Raw genomic sequence first — 25,212 nt, 5'->3', positions numbered from 1 at the left:
CTGCCTGTCTTACCATACCTGATTAAAATAAACCCCAGTCCCCTTAAAACATCTGAGACACCTGGGGGGCTCAGTGGATTAAGCTTTTGGCTCAGGTCATTATCTCAGAGTCATAGGATTGGGTCCCATGTCCAGCTATATGCTCGGGTGGAGTCCACTTGGGATTTTCTCTGCCTCTGCCCTTCCTTTCCCACCACCACCCCCTACCCCCGCTCCTTTGCTATCTCTATCTCTCTTTAAAATAAAGAAATAAAGTCATTTAAAAAACCATGAGGGATGGGGTATCTGGGTGGCACAGTGGGTTAAAGCCTCTGCTTTCAACTCAGATCATGGTCTCAGGGTCCTGGGATCGGGCCCCACATTGGGCTCTCTGCTCAGGGGGGAGCCTGCTTCCCCCTTTCTCTGCCTGCCTCTCTGCCTACTTGTGATCCCTCTCTGTCAAAATAAATAAATAATTTAAAAAAAAAATAAAATAATGAGGGAGCCCAACCAATTAAAAGATGGTTAATACTTCGCTATGATAGATTTGGCCAGTATATTCTGTTCAGTGCCTATTTCAACATCCTCTCAGGCACGTGTGCCTCAACCTTGAAAGAGACATGATTTACCTCGTTATATAAAGGGCATGCAAACTGCTCTGCTATCACAAGCAGCCTCTGTGTGTAGGAACTTACAACGCCCATCTTTCTCCAGGAACATAGGTGTGACATCACATTTAAGACATCCTACTGCGAGGAAATTTATTTGGCAAACTTGTTAAGGACCTACAAATGCAGGGGTTCCTGGGTGGCTCTGTCAGTTAAGTGTCTGCCTTCAGCTCAGGCCCTGATCTCAGTGTCCTGCAACAAGCCCTGCATCAGGCTCCCTGATCAGCGGGAAGCATGCTTCTCCCTCTCCCTCTGCCACTGCCAACCCCTTAATTCTTCTCTCTCTCTCTCTCTCTCTCTCTCGTGCTCTCTCAACTAACAAATTAAATCTTTAAAAAAGAAAAAAGGTCACAGAAGTCCAACAACTTTAAGTACTTTTTGGGTTCTGAGGCAACATATACCTCGTTTATAAATTTTACAGAAGCCCATTTGGGCTGTTACTTGTCAATGAGCTCACAATGAGGCAGGAGGTTCTCTCCTCAACAAAAGGCAAGTAAAAGTGTGCAAGTAAAAATGACCTGTGAGGGTGACGGGGTGGCTCAGTTGGTGAAGCATCTGCCTTTGTTTCAGGTCCTGATCTCAGGATCCTGACATCAAGCCTGGCAGGGGAGTTCCTGCTTGGTGGGGAGCCTGCTTCTCCCTCTCCCTTCCACCCCCTCTTCCAGCCAGATCTCTCTCTTAACTACATAAATAAAATCATTTTTAAAAAATCGCCTGTTAGTGCCCAGGAGGAAAGGCTTCAGCAGCCTCCTCTCCTTCCTGGAGTCCCTGGACCACCCATGGTATCTGTCAATTGTCCATGGGATCCCAATGCAAGAAACAGCCCTCCTTGGCCCTGTGTTATAGACCATGAAAGCAGCAGTTGCTGGCCATGCACTGGGCTCTCCTGGAAATAGAGTCTCTCACAGGCACTGAGCCTTCCTATCCAGCTGTCTATTATTCTCTGGGTCATGGCACCCCCACCAGCTTAATAGAGTCACCAAGGCCTACTTGCTACAGGCTGAAGCCAAAGTCTGCTTATCCTACCTGCAAGTGGAGGTGGCGGCTTCTGTCCACAGTGCATTGCCAGATTCCATGGTGCTGGAGGACATCAGCCCTTCCTTCTACCCCTTGGCCACCCAGAGATTTCCTTGGGATCAACTGCGTGAACATCTATGGAAGATATTACATTTTGGTTTTGATGACCACGTCTCCCTCCTGCTCACTTGACAGTTTCACATCCTGGAGAAGCACCTTTCCTATGCCTTAAGGGTCTCAGATGAAATGGATGTCCAAATATCAGAGTCCATTGTGATTGAAAGCCTGAGTTTGTTTAAGATTCAGATGGCCTCAAATGGCCTCACTCCATGTTCCCTTCCGACTCTGCTCCCACAGATCAGATCCTCTGGCCAACAAGGCCTCCTAAGCACAGGTACCAGGCACAGTTTCTCCCCAAGTAGTAAGCTCCAGTTCCCTGACAGTCTGTAGAATGATCCATCAAGCCAGTCATTCCCTCCTGCAGGAAGTAGGGCTCACCTTTGCTCTCCTCTTACTACATAGTCTGTACCCACTGCACTTGTCCATTCTGTTCCCAGGTGCAACGTCCCCTATGGCCCTGCATGATGTGTGTGTCCTCCTTCCCTGGGCCATGAGGATAGGTCGGTAACAACTTACGGTGGATCTCAGCTATGTTGCATGCGGACATTGCATAGCTCTAGGGTTGGAATAACTCCCTTCACCAACGGGTGAAGAAGAAAAGGATGAAATCTTTCTCACTTGTACCTTTGTCAAGGCACAATGAGGAGGCTCATGGACTTGAAGTTATTTGGATAATAATCTATTTGGGGCTTGCAAGAATTCACCTGAAGCTAAAGGGCAGCCTTTATGTGAACGATGAAGAGGAAGGAAGGCTGCAAAGGCAAGGGTTTGGATGGTCTCTTAAAGGTCAAACTCCAGGCAGTGGGGAAACCCTCCAGTAATTACAGCAGGGAAGTAACATCACATTTTCATCTCAGTTCATCCTGACAGCAGTGTTCAGAATGGATTCAAGGGAGGTTAACAGTGGAACCAGCAAGATTGTTAGGGAGTCTACTGCACCAGCCTGAGACAGCAGTGGGTGTGAATCAGAGCACTGACAACAGGAAAGCAGGGAAGGAATGACCATATTTGGCAGGCTGGAGAGAGAGCAGAATGGAAAATGGAATGAGGTCCTTAAAGAAATCTGAATGGATCCTTTCCAAGGTGCAATGGAACAATTCGCCTCGAAGGGCAAAGGGAGATTTGAAGGGGCTTTTGAAGAAATGAACAAAGGAGTTGACCATGGACATTCCAGGAAAAAACCGCTTAAATGCTAATCAAGGGGAGCTATTTGCATAATTTAGGGTAGAACCATAAGCTGCTGGATTTTCTTTTAAAGAATAATATGGGATTCATTCCCATTCCAAGGCAGAGTGATTTGGAGGGAAAAAAATAAAACAAGTCAGAGAATACAATACTCCTAACTAGGCAAATATACATAAGGCCCAAGAGGACTCAGGTTACCCATAGAGTGCTTTTGCAGACAACAGAAAAGGAAATGATTTTGAAAAAATAGAAAATAAAAAATAAGCTAACAGAAATGAGACTTACCTGGGAAAAGCAGACTTGCCTTTTTTTTTTTAACCTTATATTCATCTTGTACTTTCGTGCTATTCACTTTGTTTCCCATATAAGGAGTGTGTACTCGTGTATTTGATAAATTTGGAAGACTAAAACAAGTTGATGTGTTCCCTAGATCAGATATACGACGACACCTGACCCTTGTGAAAACCTTAAAGCATTACAGACATTATTGGAAGAATCCTTTGACCACAGCCCCCAAGCCCAGCAGTGTCGACTGTCCTAACAAAGTCTCCACTGTTCTGGTATCTGGGTGGCTCAGTCTGTTAACTGTCTGCCTTTGGCTCTGGTCATGATCCCGGTGTCCTAGGATCAGGTCACATGTTCCCCTGCTCAGTGGAGAACCTACTTCTCTCTCTCCCTCTGCTTCTCCCCCTGCTTGTGTGCCCCTAATTTCTGTCAAAAAAAATACTAACAAATCTTAAAAAAAAGAAAAAGAAGTCACCACTGTTTTCACTTTGGCAAATACTTCTGCAGTTATTAAATGACCCCTTTTTTTCGTTAAGTCATAAAATACTATGTTTATTAAGCTGAAAGCAGAACTGCAAATAGTTTACATTTTGAAAAAGGGCATTTGGGGTTAAGGTAGACACACAGAGTGACTTGGGATCTTCAAAGCGTGGTCTCGACTCTGGCTTGACAATCATCTATTTCTTTGATAGGTCTTTGGCCGCCATTCCAACCTTCTTGGCAGGTGACAGAATATAGGGCGTGTATCTGGGTAAAGAAAGAGAGATAACATTTAGAAGAAGGTGCTCCGACCCATCCATTTCCGGTCCAGGTGGGTTAATAAGAGACACAGCTGTGGTTCTGGGCTTGACATCTTTTTTTCCGGGTGTGGATCCCAGGGTAGCATTCAGTCGTGGTGGGCCTTGTTTCTTAGGCAGTTTTCCCCTTCCTCATGAATCTGGGGGTTTCACTCACGAGCAGAGGAGTTTGGCGATGGAAAAGCTGAATGAGATTCCGCTTCTAGAAACTGGACAAAAAGTCCTGAAAAAGAATGATTGGCCACAGCTTGGTGATTTGTCTTCCCGGGTGCATTGGGGGCGCTTCTGGATCCAGGCCCCGCAGTCACCCCGCTGGGCACACCCGCGGGCTCTTGGCCATGCAGCTGCCGCAAATGGTCTTCTTGGATCCCCAGTGTGCTTGCCATCAACCTCAACCCTTCTTGCCATTCTGCATCAGCTGCCTGGAAAGATCCCACGAAGAGTCTCCTTAAGAGGGCTTTGTCCACCATTCCTTCAGCTTTACTTACTAAGGTCAAGCGTTTCTTCTGTGTGTCCTCCAGTATTTCCTGCTGGACTTCATTCTGTTTCTTGAACTCTTGGAGATGGTCCTCCTTCACCTCCAAGTCGGCATTTGTTTGATGCAATCGTCCCTGTAACGACTTCAGTTTTCCTTCTAGGGTGTCTGCCTTTTCCATCCATTCAGCGAGTTCCAGCTTGAGATTCGCTAGCCTTCGATCATAGTGCCTTCCCTCTTCCTGGGAGGCGGCAAGCCGGAGCGCCGCTTCCTCTTTCTGCTGGGTGACCACGTGCAATTACTCCCGCAGCGACTCTACCTGCAGACTGGCTCCATGGCTGCCCTTTTCTATGGCAGCGGAAGACAAAACGAGTTTTCCCTGCAGGACTGTCACTTCCTCTCTTAGCTGAGCCACTTGGATTTCTGAAGCCAAAGGTTCCAGGCGACGAGAATCTTGGGCTTCTTCAGTGACGTGCCACCCTCTCTCCAGCTCCTGGGTTAGGCATAATTCTCTCTCATGTAACTGGTGACCCTCCTTCTGGTGGGCACAGGTTTCCATTTCTTTCTGTTTCTGTGCCAACACTACATCATCTCTCTCCTGTTGACCCACAACTGCCTTTTCCTGCTTTGACTGAATGGCCGGTTCAATTCCCCGCTCTCACCCTGTTCTTTCTCTCGCAGCAGTTGCTCCAGAGCAAGTGCCTTCTCTTTCATCGCGGCAGGCTGGGATTCCTCCTCCCTCTGCATCTTTGAAAACAGCCGATTTGTCTCTTGCAAGACCTGATTTTCCATGTCCTTTTCTCTACATGTTTCCACCATCTTTGCATTTTCCTCTTTCAGCCGACAAACAACCATTTCAAAATCGGCTATCCTCTCCTTCAGACTGGTGAATGCCTGCCTCAGCAGCTCATTCTCACTCAGTTGGCCCCTGAGCTTCTCCCGTAAAGAAAGCAGTTCCTCACTTTTCGCTGGGATTCGGAGCTCCTGAGCCTGAGGGAAATCTTGTAGAACAGCCTGTTTCTCCTTCTGCTGCTCCATGTGGGAATCAGAATGGCTGTGTTCCTGTGGCTTCCCTTCTCCTTCCCCCGTAGCAGCCCCTGAAGCAATCCGTCTCTGCTGAACTTCCTGGAGGGTTTGAATCATTGTATCTTTTCCTTGCCCTGATTTTCTGAGCTCTTCTACCTCCTCTCAGAGCACCTGAGAAGACTCACTCACTCGGTCAGATTTCATGGCCTTCAGAGAGTTGGCTGCCTCTGCGGAGTCGCTGGAGGGCTGGAGGAAAATCACATCAAGGTTCCCTAAAAGGAGGTCCTTGGCATTGCAGAGCTCCCCGATGCGGAGCTTACGTTGTGCTAGTTCCTTCTCTAGCTCTTGTAAGTTTATCTCATGTCCTTGGTAAGTGTGGATTTGGTCAAGAGAGGTCGTCTGTGGTTTCAAAACCTCACTGTTGGTGCAAGCCCACGCCTGGAGTTGTCGCAGATCTCTCTGAAGCTGGGGTGACTCACGCTTCATATTTTGGACTGTGGTCAGCACCTGCTCTTTCCACTCTTCCATGAACTTCACTCGCTGTGTTAATGTGTCCCGTTCCTGTAGAAGCTGCTGGAACTGATCAATAGAAACTCCTCCAACCTCATGACCAGTGCTGGGTGTCTGCAGGATTGTCATTAAAGTCTGGCATTTTTGACTTAACGCATCCACTTCCAGGTCTTTTTCTCGAATAATGTGTGACAAATTCCGAATCGTTTCTCTAAACAACTCTAGGCCACTGCTTTCTATTCTAGTGGACAGCTTTTGATTTTCCTCTTGCATCCTCTGGAGTTCTGCTTCTTTGGCAGCAAGTCGATCGGTCATTCTGTGATAGTTCCTTTTCAGATTGCTATTCCCCCTTGTCTTCTCATTTAGGACCACCAAGACCTGTTCGCTTTTCAAAGTACACTCTTGCAATTGGCGCTGAAGTTGTTCCACATGCCCATTCTGGCAGTGAGAAGCTGCAGAGATTTTCCTAGAAAGATCCTGAATTTCCAAATCCTTTTGCTGGATAATTTGAGTGAGTTTCCCAATCTCCTCTTTGGAGAGCCGATCCATCCGTTGATAGTCTCTAAGTTGTTGGCGGTGCCTGTCGGTGAGGTCTGCTACCTTCCGCCTGTGGGTGTTTTGCAACCCCGCCACCTCCAGCTGATGTTCGTCCAGCTCCCGCTTCCGCCGCTGCTCTAGGTCCCTGACGTGGCTCTTCAGTTTCCACAGGATTTCTGGGTCGATGGTATTTGGTCCCTGGGTGGACCACTGGCACAACTTCTTCCAATGAGTCACTTCAGCCTCCAATGTTTCAATCTCACGGAGGAGTCTACTGATCTGTGTCTGGGTTGAGATGGCATCTGCCAAATCCCTGGCATCCCCAGGGAAATTCCCTTTCCCCAGCACATGTCTCTTAATATCGATGTCCCTGGTCAAAGAGGTCTGGCTGCTGTCCACGGCCCCTAGGGAATGGCCTAGGCCAGAGCCCAGCCTACCATCCCAGGAGAACATCTGACGGTCATACAACTGTCCTGGTCCACGGTACAAAAGCGTCCAGCCCAGTCGGACTACCCCGCCAAGTAGTCCCAGAACCCCCAGCTGCGCAAGGCTAAGAATCAAAAGCCTACAGAGGTTTCCAGGCAACACCTGCATGCCCCTCCCCTGCCCCCTCCTGTGAGCTCAGGTGTGCCTAAGCATACAGACGTTTCCAGGCAACGCCTGCATGCCCCTCCCCCACCCCCTCTCCAGAGCTCCCTTGTGCCTAAGCATACAGACCTTTCCAGGCAATGCCTGCTTGCCCCTTTCCTACCCCTCCACCCTGCCACCCCACCTCCTGCTGCTCACTCCCGAGCACCTCTGCTGGTCAGGTAGCTCCAAAGAGCCAAGGCCCTCTGGCCAATGGTCCTGGTCCCTGTCCCCACAGCACATCCCCACAACTTCCCACCCAGGCCTGGGCCCCTTGTCCTCCTTGGTGCCTGTCCTGGGTGTGCCCATAGTGCATGATCCCGCCTGACTGCACCCAGGTGCCTGCCCCCAGAAAATGCACATGCCCTCTATTTCCCCCTAAGTGGGATCACAATACACAAAGTCCTGTGATATGGTCTTTCCACCCAATAGTACATTTTTCATTCTGGTGTAAATTACAGGGTCACAAACATCCATCCAGCTAGGAGAGAGGATCCTTAGAGCACTTCACAGAGGTCTTTATCTGCACAGAGGATGGCCCTCATGGAGACTTTGTGTATTTCCAGCCTCCAGTGGCTCCAGAGTGCCCTGTCCCTTCTTGCCCCATCAGTTCTGCGGGGACAGCTTGGTCGTGATTTGCTCTGGTGGTTCACTGGCCACTGCCGACGCTGCGCCTCTATCACCTCCCACAGCTGTGCGCCTAGACCAGGCAGGCGGTTGGGCAGAATGGTGGACACGCCTGGTCCGTGGGTCTGCCGCCCGCACAGAGTGGCAGGTGTGCAGCAGCAGAGGCCCGATTCCATCCCCCTTGCCAGTCCTGACTGATGCTATCCCAGGGGATAGGGTTAGGAACCGCGCTGGCAGCTGCCCCTCGGGAGCCCCGCTGCCCACCCCATCGCCAAGATGAAGATGCAATTCTGCTGTGTGAAGCAGCTGGCCAACCAGACCCGGCCTGTAAATGTGCCCATTCGGGCTGGGATTGTGCCAGGTGAGGTCAGGAGCTGGAACGGGAGGGCTGGCGGCTCTCCTGGTGGTGTGCTCCCGTCCCCTGCCACCACCACGCACCAGGCACAAGGGGTCCTGGTCTGGGTCTGCGCCAAGCCACAGACTGGAGGCCAGCTTGGGCCAGTGCCAGAGTCTGGGAAGAGCTACTTGGTGGACTGGCCTTTCCAAGACGCCCCCTGCAGGGGGTGTCCACCGCCCTCTGTCCTGGCCACGCCCAGCATGGCCCTGGGGGGACTGCACCTGAGCCTTTCCGTGCCCCCCGCACCAGGGTTTGCCCTGGGTGAAAACTCTGGGCACTGATGTGCCTGAGGCCCCATGGACACTGTGCTCTGGGGGAGGTGTTCTCTGCCTTTTGGGGGTGCCCTACCTCTGCAGATCCTCAGCCTCCAAGTGCCTAATTGCAGGAAAGAATTAAGGGGAGGTCTGGGCCAATAGGATCTGCCTCCAGAGTTCCTGGTATCCATGGAGGGACCGTAGAGGTGCTGCTGCCTCCAAACCCAGGCATCTGGGAGAAAAGAACTGTGGAAACGCTTTGGGCCGACTTTTAGGTTTCTTTTTCTTTTTCTTTTATTAAAGAGCTTTTGAAAAATCCTTCCTCGGGGTGCCTGGGTGGCTCAGCGGGTTAATCCACTGCCTTTGGCTTGGGTCATGATCTCGGGGTCCTGGGATCGAGTCCCGCATCGGGCTCTCTGCTCAGCAGGGAGCCTGCTTCCTCCTCTCTCTCTCTGCCTACTTGTGATCTCTCTCTGTCAAATAAATACATTTAAAAAAAAAATCCTTTCTCCCTCTGGGTTTGGATGCAGATCCTCTCCAAGTTTCTTTGGTTTCTGCTTTAATGCCTGACAGGAAACATTATCCATTATGAAATGTCAGCAAAAGCCAGGGTTTGTAGACCTTTTGGCTGTTGGAATAGGAACACTCACTGGTGATTTTGAGAGCTCCTGGAGGTTATGGTCATATGCCCAGTTATCTGGGGCACAGCTTTCAAGGTCCTTAGGGCTGTTGGCTGTACTGGACCTACTGACTGTTTATTCTGGATGAGATACCAAAGTGTGAGTCTTCCACAGCTTTGCTTTTTTTGTTTTTTCCCCCAACACCTGGGTCAAATGGGGAGTGTGGTTTGGCCAAAGCACATGTGACAGTTCTTCTAGTGGTGTGGACCAAAATGCTTTTCCTTCCCCTCTCATTTTCTAAACTTGCTATAGAGGGTTTGGGGGTCCCTCCCCATAACTTTTCACTCAGTGGCTTTGTTTTGTGTTTAATTTGGTTGCTACTCCACTCTATGATCTTAGTGTGCACTGATCCTCTTTCCAGAGTTGATGCCTGTCCCCTACAGCCTAGCAGTGCCTCCTTTGCCATCATTTGTAGGAAATGATAGAAATAATGCCAAGCGGCAGGTAGACAGGGGAGCAGTCTTGGGAGTCAGAGCATTCAGGGGAGAAGAGTTTGGGAATGTAGGTGACGTTTGGTGGGGTGAGGTCCAGAGCCGATGTCGAGAAAGAGTTCTTGAGACCTCTTTGGTGCAAAACGTTGCTTTTATAAAAGCACGGGGACAAGATCCATGCACAGAAAGCGTGGCATAAGTGTTGTGGGGGGAACTGATACACCCTTGAAAGGTGGGGGAGGTAAGGACAGGGAAGGGTTTCAAAAGAACTTTCCTATGCTAAGGAAGACCTACAAGATACTGGAGACCTTGCCATTGTCAAATGAGGCGGTTTTACCTTCTAGCAGGGAATGAACATGAAGATGGTTGGAACAGGCATTCTTTTGTTTCAAGGAGACTTGAGTATTTTTCTTAAAAAAACCTTTTGGACCGATCCAAAACACCTCCACTAAATCTTTTCTACCCTGTGCTATTTTCCCTCTTTATTACTGGCAGATAACCTTATCCTTGGAAGGGGTACCTAAGACTCAGTGTACCTGGACCAGAAATAAAAAATGTCAGATGTATTCTTGACCAACCCAAGTATATGACACGAAGGAAAAAACAAACCTCAGGACCAATATGAAAGGACGTGGGGCTGAGAGGAGGCATTTCTCCAGTGGCATCTGTTCCTACTGCACACGATCTGCCCCTGCATTCTGTTCCAGCTCCTTCCACCACACGATGGCCACTGAGGTACAGGCACCACCGATTGATGGACCACAAAGACCCCCCCTGAGCAGGCACAAGGCTCTGTACAGAGAAACATGGAAGCAACCAGGACTTGTGGGACCTACAGTCTATTCGGTCCTGGTTCTGCCACTAACCAGACCTGTCTCATTTCCTGTGAGAGAAGTTAAAACTGTTCTTGATCGTTAACCAAGCAGGTGAGGGATGAAATCAGGAAGCAGCTATGAAAGGCCTTTGTACATATCACTATCGCCAGCCTTGCACGTCTCTAAACTGTACTGAAGACACTGTCACGCTGATAATAAAATCTTCGTGATTGTGAATACAGCAGACACGCGGGTCTAGCACTCACAGTCCCACTGTCAGGGTCTTCCACTCATACAGAGGACACATCGACAAGGGCTTTTATCAGGAGCCCTGTTGGTAACAGCAGAGGATGAGAAGCCAGGCACCCATCCTTCACCGGGGCCCCGGTGACATCAAGTACGTGGTTGATGGCAGCAGCAGGCGCAAGTAGCTGGGGACAGGCGTGGGAGACAGGCGGTCACTGCATCTCCTCCTAATATAGTTTTAACATTTTGAACCAGGCGGGCACCTTCACAAATGAAACAATTCGGGAAAGAAGAGGGCGAATGTTCATTTACCTTTAATCTCCAGAAGGTGGTCTCCATCCCAGTCCCAAGATTTAGAATTTGACAATGACATTCTGTCTTCTGCAGAAATGTCCTTATCAGCTGATTGACGCCATCGACTCGAGCAAAATATCCTGAGACAGAGACACAGAGACAAGTTCTCGCTCAGTGAGATCAGAAAGCATCCCTGCAGAGCCCGCCCTAGGAGAGGAGGAAATGAGGATTCGGCTGCTCTTCTTTGGGGTCAGTGATTTTCCTGTGGACTCATGGGAGAAATCAAGACTTTCACATTGTCTTCTTTTTAACTTAAACCTGCTGGAACCAACGTAACTACAATATATTTAATGATTTAATGGTGGAAATAAAGATCTTAGAAATAAAAATGTCCCTTGGGGCACCTGGGTGGCTCAGTCGGTAAAGCATCTGCCTTTGGCTCAGGTCAGGATCCACTCCCTGCTTGGCTGACAGCCTGTTTTTCCCCCTCCCTCTGGCTCTCCAACTCATGCTCTCCCTCTCCAATAAATAAATAAATGAAATCTTTAAAGATTACCATAAAATGTCCTACGATTGTACACAGGAAAGACAAGTATTTTACATCAAAACATCAGATCTTAATGCTCCTCTTCGAAATATGCTTTTTGTGCCCAGGTGCAAACTAATGGGGACTCAGCTAAATGTCAACAGGCGAGATCAAGATGATAAAATATTCTGCGGTCAGAATATGGGGCAGATAAATGTCCAAGCAAAATGAAATAAAATAAAATAAAATAAAATAATGCCGTATTTCTTACCATGTTTCCTTCATCTCCAACCTGTGTGGGTAAAAGTCTCTATGCTTATAAACCGACCTCACAGACCGACTGCAGGAGAGGAAGGCACGAGCAAACATTGCCCCCAAAATGGACTTATTCAGCTCCAGGGTGAGGAGCTTGAGTAAAGGAGATGGTGAATAAAAAGGGGAAAGGAAGATAAAATCTGTGTTCTACAGCCCTGTTGCTTAAAGTGTAACTAAAGAACAAAACGTGAGGGACGCCCGGGTGGCTCAGTTGGTTGGACGACTGCCTTCGGCTCAGGGCGTGATCCTGGAGTCCTGGGATCGAGTCCCGCATCAGGCTCCCAGCTCCATGGGGAGTCTGCTTCGCTCTCTGACCTTCTCCTCGCTCATGCTCTCTCTCACTGTCTCTCTCTCTCAAATAAATAAATAAAATCTTAAAAAAAAAAACAAAGAAAAATGTGAGCAGCATTTAGAAATGTACTGCAATGTGATATTGGAGTTCTGTGTCTATTGATTCTCCTAATAAATCATTTGAGCTTCTGGTTTACAGGTTATCTTGCATTTTATTTCTAGGAAATCATTTTTGTTGTATGTTACACAGTATCATCCACAGCAGACTGGATGTTGAAACAAAAACTGAAAAGATGCTCACCACACCCTACTTGGGAAGCACTCTGCACATGCCAGCCCATGCAGAGAAAGAAGGCAGACAGGCTGCTGACTCGCTGCCTCAGGGCACCCAGGTCCCCAGGGCTCCAAGGTGGGGCCCCGCCTCTGGTTACAAAAGCTGCCTCAGGAGCCCAGGACGGAGGCTTCAGGCCCCTTAGGCAGGCCTGGTGCCATCTTCCTAAAGCCTGGGTTCACCCTTAGCTCAAAGGAAGGTCCTTGTCCTGGTTGTCACTTTAAACTTTCTTTGCATTTCTTACAAAATCTACCCAGAGGCTCTATCTTTTCTGCCAGGATTCCCTGCATGCCCAAGGACGTGGGGTCATTTGGCTAATTTCTCAATCTGATCGAGAATGAGTCACCCTCCCATCTCAAATCTTTTCATTGCCTTCCTTGATAGAAAGGACTTGCAGAGCCTAATAGTGTTATTATCACTTTAACATGGCCAAAAAGGCGATTCCTTACCTGGACAGTTCACTGTAAAAGATACTAGAAATGGTTCTTAAGCATATATAAAAATGATCCTTAATTTCAGCCCCCAAATAAGAGGAATACAATAACATAAATATACTGTAAAATCACATTTTTCACATAACAGATGAACCACAATGAAAAGGTCCCTGTGCTGGTGAGGATGTTGGGAAATGAGCATTTTCATATGCCACTGGAGAGCGTGAACACTGGAACTCTCTCTTTTGAAGAATGAACCCCTAAAACCTCAGGCCTCTGGGCTGATGAGGGGACATTGGGAGGGAAGGAGTCACATGCCTCGGTTAATTCTGGAGGCCTTCTTCTCCTTAGACAGTCTTATACAATGCTGGATGGAAGGATCTTTCCAGTAGCTGAGGTTTACTGCAGACCTAGAAGGGAAGAAACGAGGCAGGTGAGGGGAGGTCAATAGGTTCTGGCCCAGTTCTAAGGAAGCAGGTCAACGAGGACAATCAGCTACCTCCAAAGGTCATCAGAGGCACATTTCATGCATCATTACAAACCTCAGCAGACTCAGCCATCTGTCTTGGTGCTCACGTACACAGCCCCTCACCGTTCCACCCCTCGCAGGCGGCCGTTTCTTCTCTTTATTTGCTCAGGTGCCTAACTCCCTTCCCAGGACCCTACAGAGCACAGCACCTCAACTCATACCTCACCTAGAAGACCTTCCACCATTTATTCCCTCATCAAACTCACTGGCAAGAGCCAGTTAGACAACTCTGCTCCACCACAAGTTCTATGTCTATGGGAAAAGAGCTCCAAGATTGTTTCCTAAAACTCACATGAATGGCTTCCTAAGCCTTTCCCCCAGCTCTGTAATAGGTACCAGTCCTTCCACATCCCTTAGGCAGGTCGCGGTGGCAAAACCAGGTACCAATAAACATAATAGCTACAACCTAGAAAATGGTACAGTAACCTGAACTCTGATCTACACAACCTGGAAAATGCTATGGTAGCCTAAACTCTCCCTGGTGTACACTACAAGGAACCAAATTTTAGTGTTCTAAACCAGGAGCTGACGCCCAAATTACCAGTGAATGTCTTCTGCCAACTGTGAGGAAACAGCCTTAGGGAACCAAGAAGTAGCAGAGGGAGCCTGGATCTCTAAGGCCATCTGAAGCCATTTTGAACTTTGCCCTTCAATGGGTATCTTGGGAATTAAAAAACATCTTTACAGGAGGGACGAGATGGCGGGGGAGTAGGAAGAGGCGCCTTTTCAGCCGGTACCCCAAAGTGAGCTGATTACCTACCAAAGAACTCCGATCACCCATGAAATCAGCCTGAGATCAGAATTATACACGTCTGGATCTCTACAGGGGCAGAAGACGCCAGTGGGCAGGTAAAGCGGAATGGGAACGGCGGACTGATATCAGAAGATAAACAAAAGGGGAAGGGAGCCACCAGAGGCGACCGGTTGGAAAGTAATACCCCAATACGAGCGACAGTGCCCTGCGTCTGGAGACCAGCAGTAACTTGGAGACTGGTTGAAAGCACTCCAAAAGAGCAAAGGATCGCGGGGGGAAATTGTGGGAATCCGGGTGGCTACAGACAGGGGCTTAAGTCCCCGGTTCCAGACGGCCTCCCTGGTGCGGAGGCAGAGAGAGTGCGGCGCAGAAACCAGCTCCTGGTCCCTAAGCCGCCAGCGCGCCCTAGAGCGCGTGGATTCCGGCTCCTGTGAGGGGATGGGAGCTGCGCCGGTCTGCCCCCTGGGTTAATGAGGCCCAGCGGGCGCTCCTTGACCCGCGCCATTCTTTCAAAGCCTACGCCGGACGCGCGAAACTCTTCCCCGGACAAAGGTGCGCAAAAGCCCAGCCTGGGGCTTATGGACCAGCGCCCCGTTCCCAGTGCCCCAGACGCGCACCCGACCCACAGCCGCCTCTGAAAAGAGGTGTGCGCAATCCAGGCACTCCCAGCCCGGGCCGGCGGCAAAATCTCAGTGCGCGATCGCTGCTTGGAACCTCTCTGGCGGTCGGGAGCTCCCAGACAGCCGCCACTGCCTTGGCTTTGGGGACGAGCAAAAGATCCTGCGCCCCCAGGGTCTGCAACTTGGAACCTGCGCTGCCAGCAGCCAAGGGGGAATTTATTCAGCTTCTGCGCCCAGACTGAGGCTTCTCTCTGAGACGGAGATCAGGGTGCGGTTTGATTTCTTCTAATACTACAAAAACCATCAAAGGCTGTCAAGGTGAGAGGGAAAAAAGCGAACAAGCAAAAAAAAAAAAAAAAACCAGCCAGAGAACAAAAGCCTGAAAAAAAACCAGTTTCCCTAGAGCCCACCCCCTTGAGGGGGGTGGGGGGACTCAATTCAGGAAACATCATTGACTGACAACCCACGTGGCAGGCCCCTCCCCCAGAAAACAAACCAAGAAAGAAAAAAAAAAGGACTACAAGAGAACCACCACTACTTCATAGGAAAACTTGTATTATTCACTCGTTTCCACTATTCCGGTTCATGTATTTTTATTTTACACATAGGTAATTTTTTTAACCTATTTACCATCACAGCGAGCTGTACAGTACATCAAATTCCATAATAACTTTCTAACCTGAACTTTTTGATACATACACCTAAGTTATTCTTTTGCATTTTTATTTTTTGAATTCCTTTTTTTAAAAATTTTAGTTTAGTTTAGTCTAGTATATTCCTTTGTATTTTAATCCTCTATTATTCATATAGAGTTAACTTCAAAGTAATCCCCTTTCCCCAATCAATACTACCCCTATAGGTAAACCCATTTTTAATCCCCTTTATCTTAGGAAAGTTGAGTCCTTTAACAAAGATATCAAGATACATCCAGGAAAAATCAAAACAACCTTCCTCGCACACACTGAGAATTTATAAGAACTCTCCCATCTTCTTCCACCAGTGTTTCTGTGTTTTTTGTGTTTGTCCAGATAGCATATAAATTTTACACTTGTGGTTCTTTTTGACGAGGTTCTTTCTTTATTTGCATATATATATATATATATATTCTTTCTCTAGCAATATAATTGTATCAGTCTTTTTATCTCTTTTTGTTTGTCTACTTCGTAAATCTTACCTTGGGGCCCATCTGGCCTGAACCTTCTCTTTCATCTTCCATTTCTTTCCTGTCTCTCTCTCTCTCCTTTTTTATTCTATTTTTTCTTTTTCTTTTTCTTTTTCTTCTTTTCCTTTTTCTTTTCTTTTGTCTCTCGTTTGGGTGGGGAATCCTGATTGCTCAGAAGTGTTCCAGGGTGCACATTGACTGCACCAGAGTTGATATATCCAGCTACATCTGTTCAGTCTTCTCCCACCAAAATGACTAGGAGGAGGAATGCCCAACAGAAGAAAAATACAGAGGATGGACCTTCTGCAACAGAGCTAACGGCTATCAACATAGACAATATGTTGGAAAGAGAATTCAGGCTAACAATTATCCAGGAAATAGCTAGGTTGTAGAAAGCCATGGATGACCAAACAGAATTGATTAGGGCCGAACTGAAAGCGACCAGACAGGATGTTCACAATATTAGGGCGGAGGTTAAAACTACCAGGGAGGAGGTCCACAATGCTCTCAATGAGTTCCAATCTAATCTAAACTCTCTCAAATCTAGGGCAACTGAGACAGAAGATAGAATTAGTGATCTGGAAGACAAACAGATAGAGAGAAAGGATCAGGAGGAAGCCTGGAACAAACATCTTAGATCCCACGAAAGCAGAATCAGGGAAATAAATGATGCCATGAAGCGTTCCAACGTCAGAATTATTGGAATTCCTGAAGGGAAGGAGAAAGAAAGAAGTCTAGAAGATATCGTGGAACAAGTCCTTCATGAAAATTTTCCCAATCTTGTGAATGAAACCAGCGTTCATGTACTAGAGGCTGCACGGTCTCCGCTCAAGATTATATACTCCAAAAAAACATCACGACACCTGATAGTCAAATTGAGGAATTATAATTGTAGGTATAATCTCTTGAAAGCCGCCAGGGCAAAGAGGCTCCTTACTTACAGAGGGAAGCCCATCAGAATAACGTCAGACCTGTCCACAGAGACCTGGCAAGCCAGAAGAGACTGGCAAGATATATTCAGGGCATTAAATGAGAAGAACATGCAGCCAAGAATACTTTATCCAGCAAGACTGAAATTCAAAATGGATGGAGAGATAAAGAATTTCCAAGACCGGCAAGGCTTAAAAGACTATGCAACCACCAAGCTGACACTGCAGGAAATATTAAGGGGGGTTCTCTAAAAGAGGAAAAATCCCAAGAATAGCATTGAACAGAAATATAGAGACAGTCTACAGAAAGAAAGACTTCAAAGGTAACTCGATGTCAATAAAAACGTATCTATCAATAATCACTCTCAATGTGAATGGCCTAAATGGACCCATAAAACGGCACAGGGTTGCAGATTGGATAAAACGATAGGACCCATCTATATAATGTCTTCAAGACACCCATTTTGAACCTAAAGATACACGCAGACTGAAAGTGAAGGGGCGGAGAAGCATCTTTCATGCCAATGGGCCTCAAAAGAAGGCTTGGGTAGCGATTCTCATATCAGATAAATTAGACTTCAAACTAAAGACTGTAGTCAGAGATACAGAAGGACACTACATAATCCTTAAAGGGACTATCCACCAAGATGATCCAACAATTGTAAATATCTATGCTCCCAATATGGGAGCAGCCAATTACTTAAGAAAACTGTTAATCAAGATAAAGAGTCATATTGATATGAATACACTAATCGTAGGAGATCTTAACACGCCTCTTTCAGAATTAGACAGATCATCGAAGAAGAAAATCAATAAAGAAACAAGAGCATTGAATGACACATTGGACCAGATGGACCTCATAGATATATACTAACATTCCACCATAAAACAATGGATTACTCATTCTTCTCAAGTGCACATGGAACCTTCTCCAGAATAGACAACATACTGGGTCACAAATCAGGACTCAACCAATACCAAAAGACTGAGATGATTCCCTGCATATTCTCAGATCACAATGCTTTGAAACTGGAGCTCAATCACAAGGAAAAGTTCCGAAGGAACTCAAACACCTGGAAGCTAAAGACCACCTTGCTTAAGAATGTTTGGATCAACCAGGAGATCAAGAAGAACTGAAACAATTCATGGAAACCAATGAGAATGAAGACACTTCGGTCCAAAACCTATGGGATACAGCAAAGGCGGACCTAAGGGGAAAATATATAGGCATCCAAGCCTCGCTCAAAAAAATTGAAAAAACCAGAACACACCAGCTGTCTCTACACCTTAAAGAACTGCAGGATCAACAACAAATCAAACCAACTCCAAACATAAGAAGGGAAATCATCAAGATTAGAGCTGAGATCAATGAGGGAGAAACCAGAGATACAGTAGAACGTATCAATGAAACTAGTTTTTTGAAAGAATCAATAAGATCGATAAGCCACTGGCTACACTAATCCAAAAGAAAAGAGTGAAAGCCCAAATTCATAAAATTATGAATGAAAAGGGAGAGATCACAACTAACACCAAGGAAGTAGAAACAATCATCAGAAGTTATTACGAACAGTTATATGCCAATAAGCTTAGCAACCTAGATGAAATGGATGCATTCCTGGAAAAATATAAACTACCAATATTGAGTCAGGAAGAAATCGACAACCTGAATAGACCGATTTCTAATAACGAGATTGAATCAGTGATCAAAAACCTCCCAAAAAACAAGAGCCGAGGACCTGACGGATTCCCTGGGGAATTCTACCAAACCTTCCAAGAAGAAATAACACCTATTCTCCTGAAGCTGTTTCAAAAAATTGAAGCAGAAGGAAAACTTCCAGACTCTTTCTATGAAGCCAGCATTACCCTGATCCCCAAACCAGGCAAGGACCCTACCAAAAAGGAGAATTTCAGACCAATATCACTGATGAATATGGATGCTAAGATTCTCAACAAGATCCTAGCCAACAGGATCCAAAAGCACATGAAAAAGATTATCCACCATGATCAGGTGGGATTCATACCTAGGCTACAAGGATGGTTCAACATTCACAAATCAATCAATGTGATACAACAAATTAATATGAGAAGAGAGAAGAACCACATGGTCCTCTCAATTGATGCAGAAAAAGCATTTGACAAAATCCAACATCCGTTCCTGATTAAAACGCTTCAAAGTATAGGGATAGAGGGATCATTCCTGAACCTCATCAAATCTATCTATGAAAGACCCACAGCAAATATCATCCTCAATGGGAAAAAGCTTGCAGCCTTCCCATTGAGATCAGGAACAAGGCAAGGATGCCCACTTTCACCACTCTTGTTCAACATAGTATTAGAAGTCCTAGCAACAGCAATCAGACAACAGAGAGAAATAAAAGGTATCCAAATTGGTAATGAAGAAGTCAAACTCTCCCTCTTCGCAGATGACATGATTCTTTATATGGAAAACCCAAAAGACTCCACCCCCAAACTACTAGAACTCATAGAGCAATTCAGCAACGTGGCAGGATACAAAGTCAATGTGCAGGATTCAGTGGCTTCCTTATACACTAACAATGAATATACAGAAAGGGAAAGTAGAGAATCGATCCCATTTACTATAGCACCAAGAACCACAAGATACCTGGGTATAAACCTAACCAAAGAGGTAAAGGATCTGTACTTGAGGAACTACAGAACACTCATGAAAGAAATTGAAGAAGACACAAAAAGACGGAAGACCATTCCATGCTCTTGGATCGGAAGAATAAACATTGTTAAAATGTCTATACTGCCTAGAGCAATCTATACTTTTAATGCCATTCCGATCAAAATTCCACCGGCATTCTTCAAAGAGCTGGAGCAAATAATCCTAAAATTTGTATGGAATCAGAAGAGACCCCGAATCGCTAAGGAAATGTTGAAAAACAAAAATAAAGCTGGCGGCATCACCTTACCTGATTTCAAGCTTTATTACAAGGCTGTGATCACCAAGACAGCATGGTACTGGCATAAAAGCAGACACATAGACCAGTGGAACAGAGTAGAGAGCCCAGATATGGACCCTCAACTCTATGTTCAATTAATCTTTGACAAAACAGGAAAAAATATACAGTGGAAAAAAGACAGTCTCTTCAATAAATGGTGCTGGGAAAACTGGACAGCTATATGTAGAAGAATAAAACTCGACTATGCTCTTACACAGTACACAGAGATCAACTCAAAATGGATAAAAGACCTCAACGTGAGACAGGAATCCATCAGAATCTCAGAGGAGAACATAGGCAGTAATCTTTTTGATATCAGCCACAGCAACTTCTTTCAAGATACGTCTCCAAAGGCAAAGGAAACAAAAGCGAAAATAAACTTCTGGGATTTCATCAAAATCAAAAGCTTCTGCACAGCAAAGGAAACAGTCAAAAAAAAAAACAAAGAGGCAACCCACGGAATGGGAGAAGATATTTGCAAATGACAGTACAGACAAAAGGTTGATATCCAGGATCTATAATGAACTCCTCAAACTCAACCCACATGAAAGAGACAAACACATCAAAAAATGGGCAGAAGATATGAACAGACACTTCTCCAATCAAGACATACAAATGGCTATCAGACACAAAAAATGCTCATCATCATTAGCCCTCAGGGAGATTCAAATTAAAACCACATTGAGATATCACCTTACACCAGTTAGAATGGCCAAAATTAACAAAACAGGAAACAACATGTGTTGGAGAGGATGTGGAGAAAGGGGAACCCTCTTCCACTGTTGGTGGGCATTCAAGTTGGTGCAGCCTCTTTGGAGAACAGTGTGGAGATTCCTCAAGAAATTAAAAATGAGCTTCCCTATGACCCTGCAATTGCACTCCTGGGTATTTACCCCAAAGATACAGATGTCGTGAAAAGAAGGGCCATCTGTACCCCAATGTTTATAGCAGCAATGGCCACAGTCGCCAAACTATGGAAAGAACCAAGATGCCCTTCAACGGATGAATGGATAAGGAAGATGTGGTCCATATACACTATGGAGTATTATGCCTCCATCAGAAAGGATGAATACCCAACTTTTGTAGCAACATGGACGGGACTGCAAGAGATTATGCTGAGTGAAATCAGTCAAGCAGAGAGAGTCAATTATCATATGGTTTCACTTATTTGTGGAGCGAAACAAATAGCATGGAGGACAAGGGGCGTTAGAGAGGAGTAGGGAATTTGGGTAAATTGGAAGGGGAGGTGAACCATGAGAGACTATGTACTCTGAAAAACAGTCTGAGGGGTTTGAATTGGCGGGGGGGTGGGAGGTTGGGTTACCAGGTGGTGGGTATTATAGAGGACACGGCTTGCATGGAGCAATGGGTGTGGTGAAAAAATAATGAATAATGTTTTTCTGAAAATAAATAAATTGGAAATAAAATTAACATGTCTTAAATTTAGGGAATGAGTATTACTTTGTCTTTTTCTATTAGTTTAAAGATTGTCTTTCCAAAGGTTTTAAAAACGGAAAAGTACATCAAGTCAAAGGAAAAAAGAAGATGCAGGTTCTACTAATAATCAAGAAAAAGACATCATTACAAGTCTTATAGATATTAAAAGGATAAAGGAAACTTACAATTTTGTATGTGACAGCTTAGATGAGATGTCTCAAAGAATTTCTCTAATTATCAAAGGTTACATAAGAATAGGTGAAGTAAAAAGACATATATATATATATATATATATTTTAAAATAACTGCTTTGTACTTAAAGACTTCAACAATTAAAGCAACAAAACCAAAAGAATACCACCACCAAGACAACTTCTTTGTTGAATTTCTACCAAAAATTTAAGAAAGAATTCTTCACCAATTCTTCCTTCCCAAAAGAACACACTTTTCAACTCAGTGTTATGAAGTCAGCATTACCAGAACACCAAAAATAAAGACAACACAAGAGAATGATCCAGCTTTCTCAAGAATATGGAACCAAAACTCCTTAAGAAATTAGAAAATTGAATCCAGCAATACATAAAAGGGTAACACGTAATAAGGAATTGAGTTTATACCAGGAGTGCAAAGTTATTTCGTACCTGAAACATGAAAATTCTAAAATAAATACAATATTATTGACATATTACCAACAACTGGAAATAAAACATACAGTACAACTTAACAATAGCATAAAAAACACATTAACTATTCAGGGATAAATATAAAAAGATATGGAGGAGATCTGTTCGCTACAATATACGAAACACTGATGAGAGAATCAGAGACTTAACTGAGTAAGAGACATACCATGCTTGTAGGTGAGAAAACTTATTAATGTTAAAATCAATTTTCCTCAAAATGACCTGTAGTTATGATACACAACACAGCAGTCGCTAGTAACATGGCTCTTTACATTTGCATTTAATTAAAATCACATAAAATTTAGAATTCGTTTCCTCAATTTCACTAATCACTTTTCAAGTACTCAAGTCACATGTTGTCCATCACTGTCATACTGGACAATGTAGATGGGAAACATTACCCTCATTACAAAAACTTCTTATTGCTACTGGACAGTGCTAGCTACAGAGTCAATGCAATCCAGTCACAATCTCACCAAATTTCACAGAAATGAGGATGGAAAAAGAGGACCTCATATACTCTAAATAAGTAAGTGATTTTTTAAAATTCTGAAAAAGTAGTAATCAGCTGAGGGACTGATGTTACTGGATTTCATGATTTATGATGACTGCTAATAGAAATTAAAAATGGTGTGGTATTGGCAAAAACACAAAGTTCAGATACATATACACGCATACATAGGATCATTTGATTTTGAACAAAGATACCAATTTAACACATTAGAGAACAGAGAGTCTTCAATAACTGGTACAGAAAAAGGTGGGATGTCCATACATAAAAATTAAGAACCTCAATCCATATTCTTATCCATATATAAGAATGGATTAAATACCTAATTGTAAAATTCAAAGTTATTATAAAACTTCTGAAAAAAAATAAAGGAAAATCTTTAGGACCATGTCTATGCAAAGATTCCTTGGATAAAACATAAAAAGCAGGGGCGCCTGGGTGGCTCAGTGGGTTAAAGCCTCTGCCCTCAGCTCAGGTCCTCATCCCAGGGTCCTGGGATGGAGCCCCACATCGGGCTCTCTGCTCAGCAGGAAGCCTGCTTCCCCACACCCCCCTCTCTCTGCCTGTCTCTCAGCCTGCTTGTTATCTCTGTCAAATAAACAAAATCTTCAAAAAAACAAAACAAAACATAAAAAGCATAGCCTGCAAAAGAAAAAAAATACATATATTGAGTTTCAAAAAAGTATAAATCTCCATTTTCTGAAAGAGGGCATTTCCCCAGGTTTGAGAAATAATTGACACATACCACTATAAAAGTTTAAGGTGTACAGCATGAAGATTTGATTTCCATATGTTATAAAATGATTACCACAAATTTGGAACAACCATCATCTTCTATAAATACAATAAAAAGGAAAAAAAGTTCTCCTTGGGTAAGAACTCTCAGAATGCACTCCTTTAACAACTTTCCTATACATAATACAACAGACTCATGGTCATGATGCTGTACATTTCATCCTTAGTACTTATTTCTAACTTGGCATCTGTGCCTTTTGATCACCTTCTTCAAATTCCCTCTCCCACTGAAAGACACCATGAAGGAAATGAAAAGCCAATGACTAGGAGAGAAAATATGCAAACTATGTATCTAATAAACTGTTATTTGGAATATATGAAAACCTATATGAAAGCTGAGTAATAAATGCAATGGGCAAAAAAAAAAAATCTTTAGACATTTCCCCAGAGATAGATGGGTGACTTGCATAAAAACACATGAAAGGATGGGGTGCCTGGGTGGCTCAGTGGGTTAAAGCCTCTGCCTTCAGCTCAGGTCATGATCCTAGGGTTCTGGGATCGAGCCCCACCTAGGGATCTCCACTCAGTGGGGACTGTTTCCCCCTCTCTGTCTCTGCCTGCCTCTCTGGCTACTTGTGATCTCTGTTAAATAAATTGAATATTTAAAAAAAAAACATGCATTAAAAGACACTTATCATTAGTCATTAAGGCAATACAAATTAAGACTACAAAGATAGACCATTAAATCTATTATATTGGTATTACAAAAGGACAAAGAACCAGCATGTCAAATACTGAGGATGCACAAACAGGGAATTCTACACTGTTGATGATGAAAACAAAATGGTTCTCTTGGGGATGATGCAAATATTATTACTGCTTGTAATTACAGGGTTAAAAAGTTCATGAACATTCAAAGACCTGTACACCAAGAATGATTAATCTGACTATTCTGTATATGAATACCCCAGTATATCTAACCATTAAAAAAATCACACTTTTCTTAAGTATTTTCTTTAAAATATTTTAACATTTCAGTTTTCCAAACTCCATTCAAACTTCTCTAAAAAATCCTCTCATCATGTACTTCTTTTTTTTCCAATTTATTTCTTTCAGAAAAACAGTATTCATTATTTTTTCACCATACCCAGTGATCCATGCAAGCTGTGCCCTCTATAATACCCACCACCTGGTACCCCAACCTCCCACCCCCCCGCCACTTCAAACCCCTCAGATTGTTTTTCAGAGTCCATAGTCTCTCATGGTTCATCTCCCCTTCCAATTTACCCAAAAGCACATACCCTCCCCAATGTCCATAACCCCACCTCCCTTCTCCCAACCCTCCTTCCCCCAGCAACACACAGTTTGTTTTGTGAGTTTAAGAGTCACTTATGGTTTGTCTCCCTCCCTATCCCATCTTGTTTCATGGATTCTTATCCTACCCACTTAAGCCCCCATGTTGCATCACCACTTCCTCATATCAGGGAGATCATATGATAGTTGTCTTTCTCCACTTGACTTATTTCGCTAAGCATGATACGCTCTAGTTCCATCCATGTTGTCGCAAATGGCAAGATTTCGTTACTTTTGATGGCTGCATAGTATTCCATTGTGTATATATACCACATCTTCTTGATCCATTCATCTGTTGATGGACATCTAGGTTCTTTCCATAGTTTGGCTATTGTGGACATTGCTGCTATAAACATTCGGGTGCACGTGCCCCTTTGGATCACTACATTTGTATCTTTAGGGTAAATTCCCAGTAGTACAATTGATGGGTCATAGGGCAGTTCAATTGTCAACATTTTGAGGAACCTCCATGCTGCTTTCCAGAGTGGTTGCACCAGCTTGCATTCCCACCAACAGTGTAGGAGGGTTCCCCTTTCTCCGCATCCTCGCCAGCATCTGTCATTTCCTGACTTGTTGATTTTAGCCATTCTGACTGGTGTGAGGTGATATCTCATTGTGGTTTTGATTTGTATTTCCCTGATGCCGAGTGATATGGAGCACTTTTTC

Source organism: Neovison vison, chromosome 11 (assembly GCF_020171115.1).
Source record: "Neovison vison isolate M4711 chromosome 11, ASM_NN_V1, whole genome shotgun sequence".
NCBI lineage: Eukaryota > Metazoa > Chordata > Mammalia > Carnivora > Mustelidae > Neogale > Neogale vison.
The sequence above is the reverse complement of the archived record's forward strand: the minus strand, read 5'-3'. Positions refer to the sequence as shown.